General features: G+C 39.5%; 1 long non-coding RNA gene across 2 annotated transcripts in view; it reads right to left on the bottom strand.

Moving 5' to 3' along the window:
- Nucleotides 1–263: 263 nt before the first annotated feature.
- Nucleotides 264–17,354, bottom strand: part of LOC141422589 (uncharacterized) — a 33,313-nt gene continuing 16,222 nt past the window's right edge. For both annotated transcript variants that reach the window (XR_012447257.1, XR_012447258.1), the window contains exon 3: nucleotides 264–2,434. This is a non-coding gene — a long non-coding RNA (uncharacterized lncRNA). The remainder of the gene's footprint in view (nucleotides 2,435–17,354) is intronic.

Here is a 17,354-nt window from a genome sequence, read left to right as displayed (position 1 = left end):
GGAGCCTGGCCCTCTCCCTTGGGATTTCTGAATCAAGTGGTTTAAAGAGGCACCTGGCCAAGAGAGTCATTCTTGCTCTTTTCAGATTTAATAGGCAGTCAGGGCTGAGAGCTACTAGTCTAGATCTGGGTTATTCACAGTGAGGTTCTGTGGCCTGCAGGAGCAGCAGCACCTTTGAATCTGTTAGACATGCACTTGGGATTAGGGCCATCTGGATTTTATTTCAGCTCTGCAGGAGATTCTGAGTCTTCCCCATGATTCTTGAAGGTTAGCACATCAGAGTTATCTGAAGAAGGGATGAAAACACAGGTTGCAAGACCACCTCCAGTGTTCTGATTGAGTAGGCCTGGGACAGGGCCTGGGAACCTACACTTCGAACATGGTCTCAGATGATGTTGATGTGTCTGCTCTATAGGCCACACTTGAGTAGCACTAGTGTAGACAATGACTGGGGGCTTGGACTGCTGTTGAATTTGTAAAAATAACTGTTTTAAGATACTAGGATCTCGGCTCTCACACAGATTGACCCGTGAAACTAATTTCTTTGGCTAGAACCTTTAAAATTATTTTTTAAAACAGGTTTTTCTAGCAAGAATATAAAGCATGGGTTAAAACTCCCAAAAGTCAAGCTTTATTCAAGATGATAACTATTGTTTTGACAATTGAAAAATTTTTTATTTCATATTATTGTTGTACTTGGGGTACATTGTGACATTTACAAAGTTCTTACAATTCACCCCCTCCATCACTCTCCTTTATCTCCCCTTCTCACATGTTGAACCTTGAGTAGTTTCAACATGTCTCATTTTTCCATTTTCATCCATGAGTACATAATATTTGCACTATATTCACCTTTGACCTTTTTGACTAAGGCAGTTTGCCAGTTTTATCATGGTAAAATGAATTGAAAGTTTTTCTTCTCCTTCTCTATATTGATTGGTTGCTTGAACAAATTAGGCAAATTGATAGGAGGTTTTGACTGTCAGATATACTTCTGTAGTGGAATCTATTATTGCCTTAGTGGCAGGAATGAAACATACACTAAGATCTTCAGGAAAAGGTGAGACTTCCATTTCACTGATTTACTGGATAACAATTAAAGCCATGGCTTGCCATAGGTATTTGGGGGTAGAGGTGGGGGTGGTGCTGACAGAATTTTGTGATTCTGACAAAATTCTCAGTAGAAAAGTCACTGGTTTGCAGCAGGGTTCACAAACTCAAATATCCCCAAGGACTGGGAGGTATAGGGACAGGTGGTGAAGAGGGAGGGGCCTAGAGACCCTTGTCTGCCTACAGAGAGCAGTCTTTCTTCCATTCCACCTGATGCTGGCCGTGGGGAATACTGCACAGCGTGGCCAGAGCTCCTGGTTTTAAAAGAGAAGCCAGGAATCCTACTTTCCTTCAGAGAATTTACTGAATTTTGAATGTTGGCAATTGATTTTTTAAAATATAAAAGCTGTGTGCTGGCCAAACAAAACATGCCTGTGGGCAACCAATTTGTAGGCACTTTTTGTCTTTGTTTTTTTTGTGGTGGAACTGGAGTTTGAACTCAGGGCTTTTTACTTACAAAGCAGGTGCTCTACTGCTTGAGCCACACCTCCAGTCCAGGGCAACCAATTTATGACCTCAGATTGCCTTCCCTAAGTCTAAGATTCTGTTAAGAGTCTCTTAAATGAAGTCCTACTCTGATCACTTAAGAAATATAACTAGTTTCCTGGATTTTCTTTCTAGTATTGTGATTCCACAGGATATAAGGGCAACAGGGAAATATTATTGCATATTTTTTAAAAGGATAATTTAAACATCTCAGGCTCCAGCTTGTGTGCATCCAGATTTTAATATAATAATCATCCTTCATATAAAATGTTTCTTTGGAAGAAGAAATTTGGATGCATTTCAGTTTTTAATGCATGGAATTAGCAAGATAGGGGTTGGAAAAATTTCAAACTGTGTAGAAGAGTGGCCACAAAAGAACATTCAAACCAATAACTAGAAACCTCAGCAGTAAATACTTCAATTATTGGATCTTGGGTATTCAGGCCAGACTACACCTTTCTGAATATTGAGCTATTGTATCATTAAGTTCTTACAACATTTAGGAAATAGATGATTGAGAAGTGACTGAAAAGAGAAATTTAAAAATAGGCATCACATTCCTTTTTATTATGTTTATCCTCTGCTCAAGGACAGAAGAGGCACTTTCTATTTGTTTAAATTGAGGCCTGGAATATCTGGCCCTGAGGTGCTGAAGGGTTTGTGGGTCTCACTCAGACACCTGACATTGCATTTGACCTCTTGGATCTTCCATTTCATCAGCAGGGGGGTCTGCTATTTTGCAGGCCTGTTTTTCATCTTGTGGTCAAAGTTTCCTCTGCTGACTTTGTTGATACTTGTAGTTGTCTGTTGTCTGAAGCTGCCCACAGGATGGATTGGTCTGGAAGGATAGAATAATGTTAGCTCTGTTGTTACCACAGCTCATTCCCATTATATGTTGAATTTCAGTTTTTGTGGTCTCTGAAGATATGATTTGGTATGTGTTGACAGGCAGACAAGAGGGAAAATTTCCAGGGATGGAATCCAAGGTTGTCACTATTACTCCTGGAACATAAGTATAGGATAATGGCCAGTGGGATTTCCCTGTGGTCCACAGTAGTGTGTGGGAAATAGGATTCATCTAAGACATTCACATCTGGCTAATAAGAAAGTGGTATTTCATTTCACTCTTACTATTTCTCCTTGTGTGTTTTCTGCCTTGAGGTCCCTGTGGAAAGGATGGAATTTGTATATTCTTATATCTCTAGCCAAATGCCATCTAATTTCTCCTTAACCATGAATAAAACACTTAAAAACACAGATATACTGGAGAGATAAAAAATTGGGAAAGGATGCAAGCCTGTTATAGTTTGGAGAACAAGCACAGAAATTTTTGCCTGATGCAATTTTTGTACTTTGGAAAGTAACTGAGAAAAAGGATAGGAACAGGCAGGGCTTTAATTAGGTGAAAATTTTTAGGAAGGAGAAAAGCATTATGGAAGTTGAGAAGAAATATTTGGGATTCTTACTTAAGTCCTGGTTTGAGTTTGGAATGCTCTAATCTGTTCAGCACGAGTCAGAAGTAGTTTCCTAAGGAGAAAGACATAGTCTCCTCAATGCTAACCGTGGTCTCTTGTTCATCACCTTTGCTTTTGGTGTGTAGATGGAACCATTTCTGATGGTGCTCCTATAGTTGTGATTGCTCATGCATGTGGATGAAAATCAAAAGTCTGGTCCATGCAGTGTTATAGAATGTGACAGAGCTCATGTCCCATCAATCCCAGCTGCAAACTGTCCATCTTTTCCAAGCACTTGAAATAGTTCTAACCTCTCTAGTCAATAGTTTCTGTATTTATAAAACTGAGTGTGGTATTTGCCTTGCTGTATCATGAAATTTTAGCAATCAAATGAGATAATATATCTAAAAATGCTTTTCAAATTTCTAAGTGATAGATGTTAAGATGTCATTTGTACTACAAGAATGACAAAGGAACTTGGAAACTTTAATAACCTAAATAGAAAAAAAATAATCTAAATAGAGTGGCTATAAGTGGTATTAAATATCCATAGGCAAGTTGTTAGAGCATTGTCACCTTCCTTCATGGTCAGTCAGACTTGAGTTTAACCTTTCCTTTATAAAACCATCAGTTTCCTCATCTATAACAAAAGTTGTAAAGTCACCTTGTAGAGTGATTGTGCCTATTAAATGAGGAATAATGTGTAATGAAAGTGCTTATGGAGCTAGCTTCCTGTTACATGCTTAGTAATCTTGTTATTATTTTTATTTGCTGAACCATACATGGATGACATTATCCCAAAACTATATGCAGCATATAAAAGGCTACCCAAGATATTGCGAGCTTCTTTTTTGGATCAGCCTAGTTCTTTCAATAAATAAAAAGAAGACAGAGTTCAAGTGCAAGAAAAAGCTGGCTAAATCCATCCTCCCCTAATAAATATTGTACTTAAACCATGTTATTCTGTCTGGCAAAAGCATTACTCCTCCAAATGTCCTCTTTCACAATGCAAACGTCTCTGTGTAGGAAACGCATTGCTCTTAGTCACTGGCCCTTTGGTATCAATTTGTTTGTGCTTGAATCAGAGGACTATCATAGGGATAAGATCAGATTCTAAGATCATTGAGTAAGAGCTATTCAATGTTGTCAAAATTACTACTGAATTGCCAATAAATTCTTCACATGATTTCATGTGTATGTAATGTTAGACAGTTTTCCTCAGTGTTAGGATAGATCACCATTTTGAGGTGAGTACTAGATGAAGTATTTGACTTGTTCTTAGGGTCAAGTTATATGAAAAATATTTATTTTCATTCTCGAGGGTATGTAGTTGAGTTTATCCAACTTAAATTTGTCTGATGTCATTCACAGTACTTTACTGCATTGGTGGAAGGAGTTAGCTAACTATGATCTGAATCTTTGTGTTTCTCTTCTCCCCCCCCATATTCAGTGTTGAGATCCTCACCCACAAGGGAATGGTTAGATGGCAGGGCCTCTGGGAGGCAATTAGATCTTAAAGGCAGAGTTCCCAAGAATGGAACTGGTGCCCTCTTAAGAGATTGCAGAGAGCTAGCTGCCTCCTTCCACCGTATGAGGACACCAACCTGCCAGTGCCCAGCCTCCAGTAAGTGAGAAATAAATGCTTATTAGTTATAAACCATCCAGTCTGTGGTATTTTGTTTATTGTAGCCCAGGCTGACTTAAATGCCTCCCAGACCCACCCTCTCTAGACAATGATCTGGGACCACAGACCTATCTCTCTACCTTGATTCCCTTTCAAACTGTTAAGTCTCCCATTCCACTAGGACCCTGTATCAGAAGTGGGATGATGTGAAAGCCAGAGGGAAAAAGAGAAAACAAAAGAGTAAAAAATGGCAAGATAGGGCTGGCAAAGTGGCTCAAGTAGGAGAACACCTGCCTAGCAAGTGTGAGGTTTTAAGTCCAAGCCCTGGTGCCTTCCCCCTTCCCCCCACCAAAAAAAAAAGATTTTAAAGTAAATGGCACAGACACTAATCATTACCTTCTGTAATAAAGAATTTATGCATGTAGTAGGCAAATAACAGTGATCTTTGGAGTCAATGAGACTTTCAACACCATAACCTCATTTCTGAGATAGAAAAAAAGAATCACAAGCTTGGGGTCTGATGTAATAAACAATGCCTTTGTGGTACAATGGTCCTGAATTCAGATCTTTCCAGTTATGGAGGGACTTGCCACTTACCCTGTGGCACACAAGTTAATTTGGATGCCCCCGTTTTCTCATCTGTGAGCCCAGATCTGGTAAATTTGGAGAGCAGGGATTATTTGCCCTAAGGTCCTGACAGGAGGCTAAATGAAAGAACTAATTTGAAGGAAGTTAAAAAGAAGATAAAAATGACACCACTGAAAGAGAGCCCATTACTCAACTCAAGTTGCTTTGTTCTAAGAATTAGAAGCCATGATCTATGGTTTGAGAATAACTCAGGGAACAATTTTTATCTAACAGCGTCAACTATATTTACAACAGCCTTTCCCCATTTCAACCCTCTGATTTTTAGTCTATAAACTTGCTTCTTTGTCTAAAGAATTCTGCCTAAATTCCTTGAGGGTCTAACCCTTTCTGAGCCTTAGTTTATGTTCTTTTGTTCTTGTACTTGACATTATCTCAAATAGTCTTGTAAAATCTTGCTTCTGTTCCCTTCAGAATTTTATATCCCTCAATGAGGCATTTTTCCCCTTTCCTCAGAAAAATAGCCATATTGCTTTGGTCACTTTTTTCTTTTATTAATATAGATAAAAATTTCAAGTTTTGAAAATGATACACGTCACTTTTCTGGCACTACTGCAGTGTACAAAATAACCTAAAAGCTATCTGTGCACAGTGAACATTTGAATAATCTTTATTCACCCTGGGAAAAGCTGTTGGAGTCCTGAGGGAAGGGAAGCTGAGGTTCTAGTCTTGGGGAACACAGAGAGCCTAGAAGGGCCAGCAGGATGGGCAGCACAGCATTACTGCTCTCTGATACAATGAATCAATGGCATTTTTTGGTTCATTCATTCAATATATGTTCAGTCTCAAGTGAAAATTTTCAGTAGACATACTCAAAACTCTTGGAACTGGCAGTTATTTATTAAAGGGGTATTTTTTTTTCATTTAAGAGGTATTTTTTTCAGAGTCTATCTTATACCAGGAAGCTTGTTGAGAACAGGGGACACAAAAATGCCAAGAGACAGTCCTTGTCCTGCAGTTGTGTGTGTCTGGTGGGGGGAGATTGTATCAGGCAATGATACAATGGCATCAAACTTCCAGGTGGTCAGAATGGAGAAGAGACTCTCACCTCTTCTATAGGCATGGAGTAGAGTCAGAATGGAAGACTTCCTGCTTTAACCAGAGCAGGGTACACTGTGCATGAGGAGGAAGGTGGGCTGTGCAGTGGGAAGGAAGGGGAATAGGAATGGATTGGTTTGCTATTGCTGCAGTGAGAGATTGCCATTCATTTAGTGGCTAAAAAAGAATACAAGCTTGATTTCTCACAGTTCTGGAGGTCAGAAGTCTGAAATGTCTCTAGTGGGCTCAAATCAAGGTATTGGCAGAGTTGCACTTCTGGAAGCTAGAGGGGAGAATATATTTCCTTGTATCTTCTAGAGACCCCCCTACATTCCTTGGCTTGTGGTCCCTCCTTCCATCTTCAGTACTAGAAGTTGTGTCACCTGGTCCTCTACTTCCTCCATCATGTTCCTGCCTCTTCCTCACTTATAAGGACCCTTTGATTGCATTAGGCCCACCTGGATAATTTCCTACCCTAAAATTCTTAACCTCATTGCATCACCAAGGTCCCTTTTGCCACATAAAGAATATCATAAGCACTAGAGATTAGGATGTAGACATTCTCAGGGAAGGTGAGGGGCAATTCTATTTCCTACAGTGAAGCAAAGGATATTTTGGGGGTGGGGAGAAAAAGAGACCCTGACCAAAGTTATTTGAAGTTACTTTGTGCAGAACGATTCAATTCTAAAACCATTTTTCTTCTTAAACATTTATCTGAATCTTGTGTTACACCTGTGAAACCTCCTTAATGGCCCCATTCCAGTGAAGAAATGAGCAACCATTTGACAGTTCTTAGTAAAGAAAAATACAAATTATGACAGTGTTAGTTCCTATAATGAAGCTGCATGAAATTGTACCTTAAGAAATTGTATGGATTCAGAGCTAGTTAACTCTTGTGTCTTCATCATAGGAAAGTCTGTTGTGGGACTCAGGTACTTTGCTTGGGAACTGGCCTCTATCAGTTTGCTTTTCTTTCTGCTATTCTCTTCAGATTTGCAGTTCCGAGTAACAACTTGAAGATATGCCTCTTCATCACTTTCCCTGTCACTGAGATCAAGTTGGGGAACCTCTGCCACGCCTGAATCAGCACTGGCTTCTGCCACGCCAGCTGAACCAGTTGCTCTGCTGGCTTGGAGCAGCAATGGGGCCTACTGAGCTCTGTGCAGGGGAGCCTGGGTTAGGAAGAATGGTGGTGTGTGCTCTGGGGTGGGACGTAGAGAAAGGTCTGCTACACTGCCTGCTCTTGGTGCCTGAATATGAGGTTTAGTTGCTACAGTGGATGGAAAGGTACCTGTCTTATTTTTTAAATTATGTGTAGAAAGTTTGAGGAGGTTTTGATAGAAAAATAATTGGCAAACTGATTTCAGTGCTCCTAATATTTTTAAGTGTTTAACATTTATTACAAAATATTTAAAATCATATCATATTTGCATACTGATTACAAAGGAAACCTCAACAGATCAAAAGAAATTTCAGAATCCGTGGAATCTTATTTGTGTTCTAAGACAAGTTACACATACTCTGCCAGTCACACGCATTTCCTAGTTTCCCACACAGATGTTTCCTTGGCCTATATCCCCACAGGTAGCTGTAACCAAGACTGGGGAGTTCAGCATTCAGTGTAAGTGGGAGGCCTATGCTTCTTTTGGTAAAATTTCTGCTTTGCCAGTGTTCTTTCTTCTTTGCATTGCATGTTTGCCTCTAAGCTGCTTTGCCCTTGGATCCTGTACCCTTTCTCTAGGTTCTGATTAGGAGCCTGAAGTCAGTGCAATTGCCTGGTCCTGGGTTAGAGTTATCACTTGCTCATGTACAAGTGTGAATATTCACATGGCCACCATTTGTTCAGTGCCATTTGTGTGTGCAACACTTCAGGCCCACTTACATCAGGCAGTCATCAGAACCACTTTGTCCTGCACAGATGGACAAACAGAAATTAGAGGTTTGCTGAGTTCTTGCTGATTGTGGGTGGTGGGTTGGGGAGTCAGGGGTAGGTTTGTCTGGCTCTGAAGCCAGAGGTTTATACTTGTACTTTCAGGATGAGGAGGAGGTACTTTGTGGCTCATCAAGGGTGGTAGTTTTAGGCCCCCATCTCTTGCTGTAGGAAAAGTTCTACTGTATGTTTGACAACTAAGAATTTACTAGAACAAAGATTAGAAGTTACAAAGGAGCTCAAAATCCATTGCATTTTTACTCTGTTATGGTGTTCTAAATTATCTAAGCTCTTGGAAACACTTCATCTGCTATCATCTTGGGGTAATAATAGTACATACCTTATAGAATTGCACTACAGATTCAACAGAGCCCCCCCCCCCCATACAAATAAGTTCTCTTCTCCCTTATCATACAAAAGCCATGTGTCTAAGGTAGTGCTCAACTGTGCCCTGGCACAGCAGATGCATTTGTTTAGCTAATTTCACTTTATTTACAATAATAGTAAACTTATTCAACACAGAATCAACAGTGTGCCTGGAACCATGTTGGATCTGTGGTGGAGACAGCTTAATGGAGAGGGTGGGTGGGCATAAATCCAACATGGTAGTAGAGAGAGGCAGCTCCCAACTCCCACCCTGGAGAAAGATTTCTATCTGTAAAGCTTCCACTAGGGCTTCTTGTCTTCAGCTTACTGTTCAAAATTTCTCACTAAAATTTGAAACCATCAAGCGAAGGAACTTTCCTTTTCAAATTTGATTTTAATTTCCTTTGTTTAAAATTTCCTTTTAAAACTTGTTCCCTATGAGATGTAATGAGAGGCAGAATAGGTTTAGATGGAGATCTGGGATGAAGGAGATGGACTGATGGAAAAGTTGAAGCAGCTCTAAAGTCAAAATGTGTTTCTTTCCCACCTTAGCCAGATGGGCATGTGTCAACCATTGAGGGACTAAACTGTCACTCCCCTTTTGTTTCCATGGCCTTAGGCCTATAGTCCTAGCCTGTGATACCTGTTGGAGCCTGTTCTTTGATGAAGGTAGGGTCTGTCTAGGAAAGGGTATTTTAAGCCAATGAATTCAGGTGAGACCAGCTGATAGGACAACCAGACCAAGGATGAAGGGGAGGGGATACAGCAGATTAAGAAGCAATGAGTTGGGGACCCAGGGTGACACACTATAACTCCCACAGATCCTGAGTTTGGGGAAAAGAGTAAAAACACCAATTTCATATAGTAACTTGAAAACCTAGGGAAAAGATTTATGTTGTTGAAGACAAATGAGAATTTTCCTAAATTTAGTAAACATGAGGTATTATACCAAAAATAATCTGTTGCATAAGCTAAAAAGATCAGGTAAGAAAAGGAAGGCAAATGATGATTCAAGGGGAGAGATGAAGAAAGAGTTCAGCCTATGCTAAGAAGCCAATCTGGCTAAGAAAAGACAGCAGTCAACCTTCTTGAGGGACTAACAAAGAAATGAGTAATGACCCTTGTGATTGTTGGTTCATCATTGTGTGCCAGGTACTCATCAAAGCTTTTGTGAATAATCCCACTCAAACTTAATAACATCCTCATGAAGTAGGTGCTGTTATCTCTATTTTACAGAGCAGAAACTGAGGCACCGACCTTGCCTAAGGTCAGTGGTAAGGCCACTATGAGTGGTGAGATTAGGGCTTCCACTGAGAGCCTGACCCCCAAACCCATGTTTGCAGGACTTGCTTCCCTCTAAAATGTGAACCAGAAAGTCTTGAGAAGCCAAGGCTGAAGCATGGTATGTAACTGGCATTAGATCTCCTGCACTTGGTGGGTGAAAGTTGACATGTCTGGGTAAATGCTTTTTTAATGAAGAGTGACAGAGCATAACATTGGCTCCTTCCCCAGAGAAAACAGTGACCAAAAATGGGTAAGAATGATGGAAGGTTAGAGGTAAGCCCTGGACACTGGGCTCAGGCAAGGGCTGAGGCTGATCTGTGGTCTCAGGGGAAAGTGCCTGTTTCTCCATCTGGATCTCCCAGGAAGCACGTTTCCAGGGCCTCAGCTGTTGTCTGTCCTCATGGGAACTTTGGCTGGGAGGGCTTATCCCCTCGTAAGCATTTCCTTTGCCAGGCTTGGCTCAGTGTACATTTATTAGAAGATGAAGCCTATTAAAGTAGAAAAATGGTCACCACACTGGAACATTTTTCTCTAAAATGTATCCAGGACTTCTATTGAAGGAAAAGAGAGGCACAATCTGATATTCCAGGCAAATAATTTTCCAATTTTCTGGTGACATTGATTATAGTTTATCTAACTTTGTAACAGATCTATTGTATCTATGAGGAAAAATGTAACTTGAAAATCAGAAGAGATGCTGGGGATTCAGGAAGAGAGTATCACTCTGATTTTCAGATAAGATTTTGTATTATGATAATTACTTTTCTCAGACAACTTAGGCTAAACAGAGGGTCTCTCCATGAAGAGCAATATTGTCATAGGTTCTGAGCAGCAAAGAAATACATACCTCTGTGTGTGTGTGTGTGTGTGTGTGTGTGTGTTCTACCACTTATCCCTAACAATGAAGAACAGAGAATCAGGAATTAGAGCCCTCCTCGTGGTGTCTGAAAAACCATATCATTTTGCTTTCATCAACATTAGCCTAATATTCAACACTCTTAACACTACATTTCAGTGAAAGAAATATGAAAACATTCCCTTCACCAAAAAGATTTTTCCAAGTAGAGTCTGGCATTCATTTTGTTTCTCTTCCTATTCCTGGATTCTTTCAGTTTCTACTGCTTATCTGCAGGGGACAGTGGAAAACACTCTGGAGCAGAGGAAGCCGCCTTGGTCTTCACTCTCACCTGTCACAAGTCACAACCTCCATGAGCCTTAGTTTCATATCTTTAGTGTACTTACTGATTTATTGATCTCTTGATTTGTCATTATTTGGTTGTATGTTGTACTTTTAATCATTTTTGCCTAATATAGTTTGAGGCTATGCTGAGTCATTCAGGTTCGGAGTAGCTAGATCCTCCTGGTGAAATACACTTACCACTTGTTTGATGTTAAAAGAGCTACTTAAGCTCTTTGTTGTGGCTGGTTGGTTTAATTTGCCCTGCATATTTTTTTTCATCCTTTTACTTTTAACTTTGAGCTAAGGGAGGGTTACTTTTTATTTTGCTGACTTGATATTCTTTGAGCTTCCCGAAGTTGTGAGTTGGTGTCTTTCACCAGCTTAAAAAAAAAAACTTCACCATTATCTCCTTAAATGTTAGCTTTATTTCTCCTCTCAGAATCCTTATGTTTTATTCCTCTCTGGTAATCAATAAATACAATTAAAAAAATTATTTTTAAATTCGCTTTTTTATCAAAGTCTAAAGTTAATCAACATCTTTACTTTCGTTCCAAACAATACAACAATCTTTGAACTTTTTTTTTTCTAATTTTTTATTTCTACCTTTTTGTTTTGAGCACTGTATTGGATGCCATATCAATTCCTCTGTTCCCCTTTTGGAACTGGAACATTCCTTCTGCCACATGCTGGAGTTTTGGTGGCAGGTGGCTCTCCACCGAGTCCTTTGCTGTGAATTGTCCTCAGCAGAAGAGAGTGGCTTTGACAAAAGTCTTGCTACCTCCCCAAAGGCAGCCCACATTTAAGCTTGGTCAGTTGTGTATATAGGGACAGAAAGGTCCCCTTCTCTAAGGATGGGGCAACTCTGATGGGCATTCTGTTTTCAGAGCTCTTAGAGGGATTGGATGATGCCTTTGTGGTGACTCTGATAATTCTGCTTTCTTTACTCTGCAACAGGTGCTGCCCCCTAGGACACTCTCCCAAATACCTGCTGCATGCAAATCTCAGACCTGGGGCAGTCATTTCCTAGGGAATCCCATTTAGGTCAAGAAAGGAATTCAGGTCATGTCCCACGTTTGTTTAGACTTACCTACATATTTTCCATTTTATTTGTTAGTAATTTCGTTTACTTTTGGGATCAATTTCCTTCTGTCTGAACTATATCCCTTAGAATTCCTTTAGATAGTCTGTTGAGTAAAAGTCATAATTTTGCTTTGTTTTAAGATAATTTTAATGAATATGCAATTCCAGGTTGACATTTTTTTGCAGCTCTTTGAAGATATTATTTTAGTATTTTCTGATTTCCATTTTTGCCTTTGCAAGTACAGCTGTCAAATGAGCTGTCCTTCCTTTGAAGTCTGTCTTTGGTTGCTTTTCAGATATTCTTGTCTTTGATGTTTTGCAGATTCATCATACATGTTTTAAGAGAGGATTCATTTTTATTTTACTGACTTGTGATTCATTGAGCTTTCTGAATTTGTGGATTTGTGTCTTTCATCAGCTTTAAAAAATTCTCAACAATTATTTCTTTAAATGTTTTCTTTTTTCTCTCAGAATTCCCATGTAAATTTCACTCTACCCTAGTCTTCTTTTAAATGTATCATAGTTTCCCTTTCATTCTCTCTGTGATATATAATATGTGTACAATAATTACTTCATACCGATCTATCTTCCAACTAATTGACTAATGCCCTGTTTAGCTCTTTCTAGTATGTTGTCTGCCCACTGAGTTTGTAATTTCAATTATTGTACTTTTTGTTAAAGTTTTATGTGCTTTCTTCAAATCTGATTTTTTTTGTAGACTCTTGTTCTTAAATTCACTTTTCAACACTTTAAAATTTCTTTAACTATATTAAGCATGTTTGTTTTATATTTTGTGTTTGGCAATTTCAATATCTGAAGTTGCTCTGGTTCTGATTGTACTGGTTCTTCTTTTTGGGAATCTATTGAATTTTATTTGTGGCGTGTTACAATTTTTTTGATAGTGAACACACAGTTCTTGGAATTTTATCTATGGGAATGACTTGAGACTGGGTTGAGAGTGTGCTCCTCTAGAGAAAATTTGTGCTTGGTGTCTGCCAGTGCCTGGGTCACTACCAGCCTCAGGGAGCTTCAAACCAATTCCAGGTAGGGAGTGTTTTTGGATCACCCAGGTTGCCAAGCTTCAAGACAGATAATAAACTGCAGGTTTTGGCTTTCTTCCAATTTCACTCTGCTTCAATCCTGTCCAGACTCTAAAAACCAAAGCTCAAGCTCACCAGTTTTGGTAAACACTTGAGAAAGCTGGTGACATTTGGCATAGGCTGCTGAAAGCATACTTCTGTTTGCCTCTCTGATTTCTTGCTTTCACTTAGCCTTCAGCTTCTGAGTGGTCCTTACACATTTGCCAACTCACAGATGAATATGAACAGCATTTTATATTATAGCTTACAATTTTAGCTGTTCTGCAGAATACTTGGTCAGGACAGCTGGTCTACCAGACTGTTGGAGAGGGAAGTCTCCTAAACTTCAATTTTCACTTCTGCAAAATGATAATGATGATCATATCTGTTTCACTGGGATTGCTGAAAGAATTAAATGAGACCATTCATGCACATTTTCTATAAGGCAGAATTTCTTTAGCAGCATTTCATTGTACTAGATATCTTCCCTATTCAGTCTCCCTCAAAACCTTCTGTGATCTAGCAAGTGTTGATTTTTGCAGACGTTCTTGGAGAGTCACAGAGCTCATCAGCATTATGAAAACCTTGAGAAGTCCTACAGAATTCTCCCTACTCGTGTGCCACAGTGTTTGTCATGCATATCTCTTAACTGCTCATCCATGGATCATAGTTCAAGGAATACTGATGTGTTAACTATTAAAGGACGTATTTTATTTAATTAAAAAAAGGAATATTTTACTCACAAAAGTCTAGAATTTTAAGAAAAAACCAAGGAAAGACTGGATCAGGAAGAAACAGTCGCTCACATGTGCCTTCATCCAGACTGTTGGAACCCTGTGGTAGGATGCAAAGAGGGATGCAGACTGAGTATATAGAGCCTTCCTTGTTGAATCTCTACCCCACGTTCACTTGTCTTTCTAGGTAGCGGACATGGTGCCCCTTTCTTTCTCAAGGGGCATCATTTTGATTCAAGGATTAGTTTTTAAAAAGCTTCTAGGAGATTCCAAGATGGTGGCTAGAGGGAGGAAACACAAAGCGTGCTTCCTAAAGTAAAATCTTGGAGAGACACTGGAGATACACATTACAGGAAAAACCACTGAGAAGAGGCAAAACTTTGACTCCTCCACACCCCTAGCCTGCGCATAGCATCCCCACTCCACATTAAACGGAGAAACCAGGAGAGCTCCTGCACCACCACCAGACATCAGCACCCAGACAGGTTGGGAAGACGCAGACCACAAGGTGAGCTAAGTGGCAAGCGGTGCTCCCACAGACAATCCTGGGCCAGATCAGCATAGCCCCCTGGACAGACTGACCCCCACCCAGGGAAAAAAAGAAAAAAAAACTGAATAATAAGCAATAACAACAAAAAAGACACATAGCAAAGAGGGTGGGGCGCCCTGAGTGCTGAAGGAGGGAGGGGCAATCCCTCATGGAACTGTAAATAAACAAGCCTGCCAGAGAAGGCAGGAGTGGCAGCACCTGCTCAGCAACCAAGAGCAGGAAACCTTGTAAAAGTGACAGTGGGAGGAAAACTCCACAGGAGAGGAGGGAAGGCCCACTTCCCAAGTGAACTATAAATAAACTCGCCGGCCTGAGAAAGCAGGTGTAGCGTCACCTCCCCCAGTGTGCTTGGAAAGGGGAAAGCTTATAGCAGTAGTGGTCACGCCCAGGAAAACTCTAAGTAAACAAAGCCTGAGGGGCTAAGTGAGTGTTAAGCTCACTCCTGAGATTTGCAGAAATAAAGCCTCCAGCAACAGCAGGCTGACAGCAGCAGGCAGGTGAGCCACAGCCTCAGATGGCCATTCACAGAACTGTCTCCAGACTCTTTTTTTTTTTTCTCTCTCTTCCTTTGATGAGACAACAACTGAACTACACCTGCATGCTGAAAAACTTACTGAAACTGTATTGCATTTGAACTTGGGACACTTTGTGGTGTTTTTGTTTGTTTATTTATTTATTTATTTTGTTTTTTTCCCCTTTGATGAGACAATGACAGAAATACTTCTGAGACACCATCTCCAGGATTGGAGGCTGAGGGACTAACACCAAAATTATTAAGATTGAAACTTCATTGCATTTGAATTTGGAGATTTTTTAAATTTTATTTTTCAATCCTCTCTCTGACTCTTTAATGCCTGTTTAGCATACTGTTGATTAGTACACTATCTCTCCATGTTTATATCTTTGAAACTTTTTTTACTTGTTTGTTTTTCCCTTTTTCTTTACCTTCTTTGCTTTCCCTCTCCTCTCACCCTTCCATTCTAAATATCACCATTGTTATTATTACAAGCTAGAAAATACTTAATTGCACACAGTAAAGGGACAATAAGAACACCAAGGGCAATGATGGGAAGACAGAAAAAACAGGGAAACCAGTTTCCCCACAGCAAAAAATTAGTACAGGAACCAAAGGGAAATGAAGAAAACAGATACTCAGATACAGACTCCAATAAAATGAAGATAAACTATGCCAAAGAACCCAATGAAGCCCAACAAGAATAATCTAAAAGAAGAAATCCTACAGGTAATCAATGAGAATTTTATGGAGATGATACTGGATATGGTCAACCAAAATGTACAGGAGACACTCAAGAAATTCCAAAACACAAAAATAGAGAATTTGAGAAAGCACAAGAAGAAATAAAAGAAACCATAGAAGCACTGTATAAACACCAAAGTGAAACAAAGAACATGACTAATAAAGAGATAAATGAACTCAGGACAAAAATAGACAACATTAAAGAGGAAATGACCCAGGATATGGAAAACCTCAGAAAAAAGAACGAAAATGAATTGCAAAACAAAATGGAAAGCCAATCCAGCAGAATAGAACAAACAGAAGACAGAATCTCAGAACTCGAAGATGAAATGGTAATTAAAGGAAAAACTGAAGAACTATTAGTTAAACAACTCAAGACCTGTGAAAAGAAAATGCAAGAACTCACCAACTCCATCAAAAGACCAAACCTGAGAATCATGGGCATTGAAGAAGGAGAAAAGCTGCAAGCAAAGGGAATGCATAATATATTCAACAAATAATAACAGAAAATTTCCCAAATCTAGAGAAATCTATTCCCATATAGATGCAAGAGGCCTTCAGAACACCAAACAGACCTGACCAAAATAGAACTACCCCATGCCATATTATCATTAAAACAACAAGTACAGAGACCTGAGAAAGAATATTAAAGGCTGTAAGAGAGAAAATACAAATAACATACAAAGTTAAACCCATCAAAATCACAGCAGACTCCTCGACAGAAACATTAAAAGCAAGAAGAGCGTGGGGTGAGATCTTCTGGGCACTGAATGAAAATAACTTCAACCCCAGGATACTCTACCCAGCAAAACTATCATTCAAAATTGATGGAGCAATAAAAGTCTTCCATGATAAGCAGAAACTAAAACAACATGTGACCACAAAGCCACCACTACAAAAGATTCTTCAAGGGATTCTGCACACAGAAAGTGAAACCCAACATAACTGTGAAAGGGCTGGCAGCACCAAACTACAGGAAAAGAAAAAGCAAGAAAGTAGAGAGTAACCTCAATTTAGGTACACACAACCAAACCTTCAAACAACTAAGACAACTAAATGACAGGAATCACCACATACCTATCAGTACTAACACTTAATGTTAATGGACTTAATTCCCCCATCAAAAGGCATCGTTTGATGAACTGGATTAAAAAGAAAGATCCAACAATTTGTTGCTTACAGGAGACCCATCTCACTGACAGAAATAAGCATAGGCTTAGGATGAAAGGCTGGAAGAAGATTTACCAAGTCAATGGACCCAAAAACAGGCAGGAGCAGCAATACTTATCTCTGACAAAGTAGATTTCAAATGTACATTGATCAACGAGATAAAGAAGGACATTCAATACTAATAAAAGGGAAATAGACCAAAAGGGAATAACAATTATGAACCTACATGCACCCAATGTCAACACACCCCATTTCATCAAACATACCCTGAAGGACCTAAAAGCATATATTAACTACAACATGGTGGTCGTGGGAGACTTTAACACCCCATTATCATCAATAGATAGGTCATCCAAACAAAAAATC

The sequence above is a fragment of the Castor canadensis genome, chromosome 4 (assembly GCF_047511655.1).
Source record: "Castor canadensis chromosome 4, mCasCan1.hap1v2, whole genome shotgun sequence".
Lineage (NCBI taxonomy): Eukaryota > Metazoa > Chordata > Mammalia > Rodentia > Castoridae > Castor > Castor canadensis.
Note: the sequence above shows the minus strand (reverse complement) of the source record. Positions and strands in the feature narration are given on the sequence as shown.